Source organism: Citrus clementina, unplaced genomic scaffold (assembly GCF_000493195.1).
Source record: "Citrus clementina cultivar Clemenules unplaced genomic scaffold, Citrus_clementina_v1.0 scaffold_8, whole genome shotgun sequence".
Classification (NCBI taxonomy): domain Eukaryota; kingdom Viridiplantae; phylum Streptophyta; class Magnoliopsida; order Sapindales; family Rutaceae; genus Citrus; species Citrus x clementina.
The window spans coordinates 17,375,435-17,382,375 of record NW_006262022.1 but is presented as its reverse complement, the minus strand read 5'-3'; the positions used below and the strand labels follow the sequence as shown (position 1 = coordinate 17,382,375).

General features: G+C 34.5%; 1 long non-coding RNA gene across 9 annotated transcripts; it reads right to left on the bottom strand.

Moving 5' to 3' along the window:
• Nucleotides 1–45: 45 nt before the first annotated feature.
• Nucleotides 46–6,727, bottom strand: LOC18035615. Of its 9 annotated transcripts, none has more exons than XR_002904227.1 (4): nucleotides 4,330–6,727; nucleotides 3,733–3,781; nucleotides 1,230–3,625; nucleotides 46–181 (listed from the first exon to the last, which is right to left on the bottom strand). It is a non-coding gene; the product is annotated as an uncharacterized LOC18035615 (long non-coding RNA). The 9 variants fall into 9 exon arrangements; XR_002904226.1 differs by lacking the exon at nucleotides 46–181 and having other exon boundaries at nucleotides 1,005–1,310; nucleotides 1,499–3,625; XR_002904231.1 differs by lacking the exon at nucleotides 46–181 and having other exon boundaries at nucleotides 1,005–3,625; nucleotides 4,330–4,768; nucleotides 6,306–6,727.
• Nucleotides 6,728–6,941: the final 214 nt, after the last annotated feature.

The following is a 6,941-nucleotide window of genomic DNA, read 5'->3' as shown; positions in this document are numbered from 1 at the left end:
AAAAGTAGTAACAATGATGCTGTATACTGTATATTGAAAGAATTTTTGAAGACCTTCCATGGACTTCCGGCTTGCTCTTTATTGGTGGAAACTTTGCATTAGCTCGCTTATCGATTAATTGTTGTTCACCATTGAAGATCCTGAAACCAGAGAAATCATTCGGCAGCGTAATGACCTGATTCTTCCAGGGACGAGATTCCGGCGCGTCAAACAAGAGTGGTACCAAGTTAGTTAATTTGAACCTTAATTTGATTGATCAGGGATGAATAACATCGATTAATTGTACATATGCAAGTAGAAGATATTTAAATTATCTCGCTAAGAGCATCACCAAAAGACTCTTCAAATAAAATTTTATTACTTATTTGAAGAATTACATCAACATTTAAGACTCTAAAAGACACTAGATTCTTCAAATAAGAAATGATCATCTCTCTTCAAATTTGAAGAGTTATATTCTCCCTCTTCAATTTATATTTTATTACTTTTTGTTGAAGAAAAAGAGAAATATGCTTTAATTACTATTGACTTTTCCTTTAAAAATAGTTATTTAATTAAAATAATATTAATTCATTTCTATTTGAAGAGTCTTTTGGAGAACGATATCTTTTTTTGCTCATCTATTTGCCAAATAGGTAAACAAATGAATATTTAAATAATAAAATTTATAGAGCCTTTTGGACATGCTCTAATAACTCGCCGCTGCTTACGAAACTTCCATGGTTGCAATTATCAAAAATCTTTCTTTTCTTGCTGAGATTAATTTTAAGTAAACGGTTCAATGAACTTTTAGATTGTACTCTTTGAAGTATTTGTATCAAGAATTTCAACAAATTTTAGATTGAAATATATGTGTAAATTGTAATAATTTTGAAAAAAGAAACAGTAAGGAAAGTTCAATGCTATCCAAGACATATAAGACACGCTTCCCAAATATTAGTAGAAACATACTTTCAAGTTATTGCTCGATAGACTTTTTGATCATACTACTAAGTGTATACATCTAGATCCCTAATAGACTTTAAGATTATAAATGTGGCAATAGTAACATTTTGGGTGGGGGAGAAATAAAAATTCAATGCTGTCCAAGATAGATAATATACACTTGGAATAAATAGTTGTTTCGCTTGTTTTGTGTTTTTCGGCTTTGAAGTTTGTATTAACGAAACATGATAAACAAATTACACTGCAAGTCTATGAACATGCAAAAACCACATTTGGTTTCCAACCTATTAGAAGGGGTAAGCGATAACTGAAAACAGATTCTCAGAAGGGCAGCCCCTCAACAAAAGAAGTCCAGAATATTGAACCTGCAGCAACAAAGTTTTGATTCAAGATACAGGGAATCCAAAGGTGCCAAAAAATGAAGTAATGCACAGAGTTATATTATGGAACACAGATGTTAAAATTATGATGCAATTATCAAAATTAGAGTAAAGAATATCGAGAGAGACTCGATACAACTTATATATAAACAAAAGACTTCAAAAAATGCCACCTCAAGTTCATTACTATTGCTTAAGCTAACAATATGTCAGCCGAAACAACAATTTTGTCCATGTTAACACCTCAGTATGAACTCCACCACTTCCTAAATCATCTGCAATCGACATAGATCACATTATTTATATATGAATAATCAAGCTTCGAGTTTATGTTTGAAATTCCTTGTCTGATATTTACTGAAGCTAAATAGCAACATAAATCTCTGCTGTAAAATTGAAATGTTGTATTGATTCAAAGTATAAGGCAGAAAATCAAGCTAATATTTACAACCAAGTCTAAATAAATATGCACATAAAACTGAACTCATTGTAGCCTGCTTCAATAGCTTGGGAATTCAAGCTAAAGTGTGAATCTATTCTACTATGCTAGTGCCCTAAGCAATTGATTAAAAACGTGTGTGAATGTAAACATGTATTTATTTATGAACTGACTGCAAAACCTTGTTTCACTTTCCAAGCCCAATCACTAATTATCAGAAATCAAATAGCATTATCGCAAGAGCTAAAAATATTCACACAGATAACGACATCAACTCATTCCTGTAAGAACTAAAAATGGCATCACAACATCAAGTCAAACATTACTGTTTCACAATACAACTCAAATTTCACCAAACTCTTAATTAGAAGTAATAATAAGGTGCACGTAACGTTTCGTATTTATACTAACCATTTTGATGATGCGACAATGATTTTAGAAAAATGATTAGCCCCCTCCATAGGAACCTTTTATTTCAGCACGAGCGTACGTGTCCTATTGAAGTGTTAACCATAAAATCAATGTCGTCAAACTTCCAACACAATGCCACGTATATACTATAAAACAAACCTGTGATATTATTTAATTATCAATAACACTGTTCATTAGCAAACCAAAGTCTGCGATTATGTACTCCTTGTAACCCATGACATAATAGTCACACTCTACATTTCCTAGTTGTTGCGGGGTCTAGTCACAGTTAAAAACCAAAAACTTAGTGACAAATCTCATTTGTTTTAGTTCAAGTAATAGCCACACTGCATTTAGGTAAAGTAATTTATTTTACTCCGCAAATCTCATCTTAGATCTATAATGTCATTTTTCTTTACTATTTATCATATGCTGTCGATAGTGTCATGGCATTGTATGAAATAACTACAGTAGTTATCTTTAAAATATATTGAAGAAACCTATAAATATGAATGGTGTCGAATGGAAATGAGTACATAATCAGGATCAGGACTGCCCCTCTTAGGATCTAAATAGAACAATTCCTTTCTCTGAAATCAATAACAACTAATTCCTAATATTATGGAAGCTAAAACAGAAGAAGAAGAAAAAATTAAAAGGGGAAGAAGAAAGCATGAATTATGGAACACACGCTAAAAAGGGTGAAGAAAATTAGAGCATTTAATTGGAGTTAAAAATTAACATACCTAGGATTCAATGGCATGAATATGAATAGTCCATTTTGGGCATTTTTTAGTTAACATACCTAAGGTTCTTCTCATAATTCTTTGAATAAACTGGAAGAACAGATCATGTCAGTTTAAATAGTAATATGACTATTTTTCACTCAAGGGAAGCCATATGAATTGTCTCAAATGATTTTACTTTTTGTATTTGAACAATATGCACTTTTAAAAGCTTATATAAAAGCTTTAAGCCCAGTTGGCTTATATGGGTATCTTGGTACTGAACCACATAATCCTTGAGTGCTGTTCTTCATTATTCGTCTGTTCTTGGTTAAATTGATCTCTAACTGTTCAGCTCAGTGTTCTTCGTAATTGGCTATTCTTTATCAATTCGACTTGATTAATTGGCTTTAGTTAACAGTCGAGTTCAGCAATTCTATAACAAATCATGTAAAAACAAGTAATTAAACAAGACACACATTTATGCACAAACAGATCTGCGGAACCTTGTTTCATTTTCCATAAGCTGCAGCGCTGAAAAAGGTCCAACAATGAGGACCATCACTTTGGGAACCATAAAGCTTCGCTGAGTTATTTGCCGTCCATGAGAAAGAATCAACACCATTAACAAAGGCGCCTTAAATGATGCTGCACTACCTAGCAGAAGGGGATCCTCAGATGCCGCAAGAAGTGTCCACATGGAACTTAGTTCCAGGCTTTACAAACTGGATAAACGCAACATGAAGCTTCAAAAACAATTTAGGAATGGTTGACTGAACAAAGCATAGTTTAGATAACACTAAACAAACTGAATATTTCAAAGGATATATACCTTCATTTTTTTGGCTATTAGAGGTACACAAGATGAATCAACAACCGACCTGCACATTTTCCTATCATTATGTCTGGGTATTATTACTTTAAAGCAAAGCCGAAACAGAAAAGGGCATAGGTAATTAACAGTCTATAATCAACTGATGAAACAGAAAGGAAACAGGCATAAACTTGTCTTTTTGATCTGGAACCTATTCTAGCTAATTTACAATGGATGTTCTCATCTCTTCCATAACACCCTATATCATAGTCATAAAGGAAATTTACCAGGCACCAATTGGATATTATCAACATGATGAATTGTGGACATCTAAAAAAGCAATTGAATGAATGACAAAGATTATAAGCTCAGCTCATATTATTCTAACCTAATCAAATGGCATTTAGTCCCAGCCTTCTAGATGTTTACAGCTACAAATTGCTATGAAACTTAGTTCTAATCCATCCATCAGTCTTTCACCAAATTTAGGGAGAAAATCTGTCTGAAATTTTGAGCTCTTTTTGATGTCCTAGTATCCCACAATGAATCATTATATGGTCATATAATGTAACACAACTTGTATGTTATAGATAATTAATTGAAACAACTTCTAACCTGCCAGACTATTCCAACTCGAAACCCACAAATATTGTCATGAAGTGGGATCCCTTTCACAGGGGTTTGGATTTGCAGAGGGTTCCCCTGCAGCTGTACAAAACTTGAACCTTTCCACTCCTGAATCCGAGGTAATGATGGAATGTAAAATTGAAAATTTTCTTTTATTTTCTTATTCATTCAACCCCCCCCCCCAAATAGTGAAGCCCTTTTAACATTTTGCCACTGCAATATAAAAAACATGCATTTTCTTAATGCAAAATTTTAAGATTATTAACTTCTGCTGAGAGAGGAAGCAAAGGTAGCAGCACTGTATCACCAATACGAGAAATAATAATTGCATCAAACTGCCCACGAGGTTTTCCGTTCTCACTCAAGTGCAACATCCCATTAAATGACTCAAGATCAAGCAAGGTCTCACTACATTAACCAAAGAGGTCTGCAACAAGCATGAAAATGTATTTAGCCATGGCATGAAGGACAAAGGAACTGATTTACATAATTTAATAATAATGGCATACCATGTAAGACGTTGTATATAACTAACTCCAATTCAATATTAATATTCCATATATAGAGCCTTTTACTTCGAACGAATTATATCCATAATACAGTGGTGCAAAATGTTCATACTTGTTCTTCTTTTCCTCCGTTATGATCATTATCGTCACTATTTCATTAAGTCAACCCATATAGCCTAAGCAACTGAAATAATGTGATCATACAATTGTTGCTTTAGAATGTGATCATGTAATTGCGGTTTTTATTTGATATACTCTTATCTTCCTTCTCTGGTTGAACATCAAAACTATAATGATTTTCGGAATTTGAATACCCAAGTTTCAACACTACCTTCCAGCAAACTTCAAAACAATACCACAGATTATTAACACTGTGACTTAATTAGACAATTTCCCCATTTTTTAAGCTAAGAAGCATGATAGAATCAACAACAAAAAACATAAAATAAAATAAAAAATTGCCACCTGGGCCAATAAAAAGTCAGCGAGAGAGCACATCCCACTAACACCAATGTATTTTGGACGTGAAGAAAAAAATGAGTGAATTGGCCACCCACTTCAAGCTCTCCGATTCTCTCCAACCAACCATCAACTCACTTACCATACAGAGAATCATTCAGAGTAAAGAATTGAGCAACATGCTTGATAAAAAATTAGTGGTTGAGGACCGATCATTCTAAATAATTATATGGATATGGCAAAGCAGAATGAACGTTCCCGAACTACTCTTATATCAATTGTTACAAACCCACAAGGTAGAACTCAATCTTAAAGACCAACCTGTGAAGGGAGGGTACATTGGGGTTAATAAACTACCAACCAGTCCCAAACCTAGTCAATGTGGAATCCAAAAAAAGGAATCAGAGAAGATGAAGCTGCGGAGGAAATGAAATTGGTCGTCATTTACTGATAGGTTTGTTTTTTTATATAACCTTGTTTCTTATCCTATGTTTTATACTTTGATGGCGCCCTCTGCGCTCTTTTACTGAAACATTCTTTTTGAAGAAATCTGAAAAATGAATCAGGATCACGATTGCCCCCTCTTAGGATCCAAATAAAGCAAATTCCCTTTTCACCAAATCAATAATAACTAATTCCCAATTTGTGGAAGCTAAAATAGGAAAAGGGCAAAAAGGAAAAAAAATAACATTAAGAAACACTTGCTAAAACGAACGAAAGATGGATTAATTTTTCACTCAAAGAGAAGCCGCATTAATTAATTGTCTCAAATAGTTTTTACTGTTTGTATTGTACTCCTTGAACATGATGCTTTTAAGACCAACTCTTGATTTGCTGCCACACAATAAACTTCATATGCCAAGTGCAGCTCTTAAAAGATAGATCCATTAATTAAGCTACTCCAGAGTTATTTTCAAATACTAATACATAAACAACAGAACAACATAGAAGAGTATGACGCCCCATACATGATCATGATGTTAGCAAATACCTTACCTGACACCAGCTAATTAGTAGTCTCCCCAACTTATCTGGTAACCTATCAAGAAACAAACAGGCACTGCTTCAGCCAAACCTCGCGGGATCTTCTTTGATCTTGACACCGCCTTTTTCTCCGGCTTCAGTTCGGTGAAGGTAATCTTTATTGTAACATAATACCCAGTTATTCCTTCGATGGCCAGCTTGAAGCTCAAGGAATGAGTTGCAGAAGTTGCCATGATCTTGAAATATTTGCGCGTGTGTCTCTGCAGAGACCTGAGAATTTGGTGTAAATTTTCTGTGGACATCACATGGGTCATTTTATTTTCTCTGTCATCTCGTTCTTATCTTCAAAAGTGCCCTTTCGGAGAATGCTACGGTACAGTCTCTGTACCTTACAGCACCCTCACAAAATGTCCGTGAACCCCACTTGAGTCCGCTTTTCATCTTACTGTGCAGGGGTGGCAGGTGGCCGTAAGGTACAGATACTGTAACTTAGCATCACCCTACTCTCTATTGCGCTGAAATGAGCGGTTGTTAAAGGAGAAAAGTGGGGCTCTGGCTCAAGCGTTGGCCCCACACCATTACCGTATCTTGCAGATTGATCCAACCGCTAGCGGTTAAAAAAAGATAGATCTCGCTTTCTTGCAGATT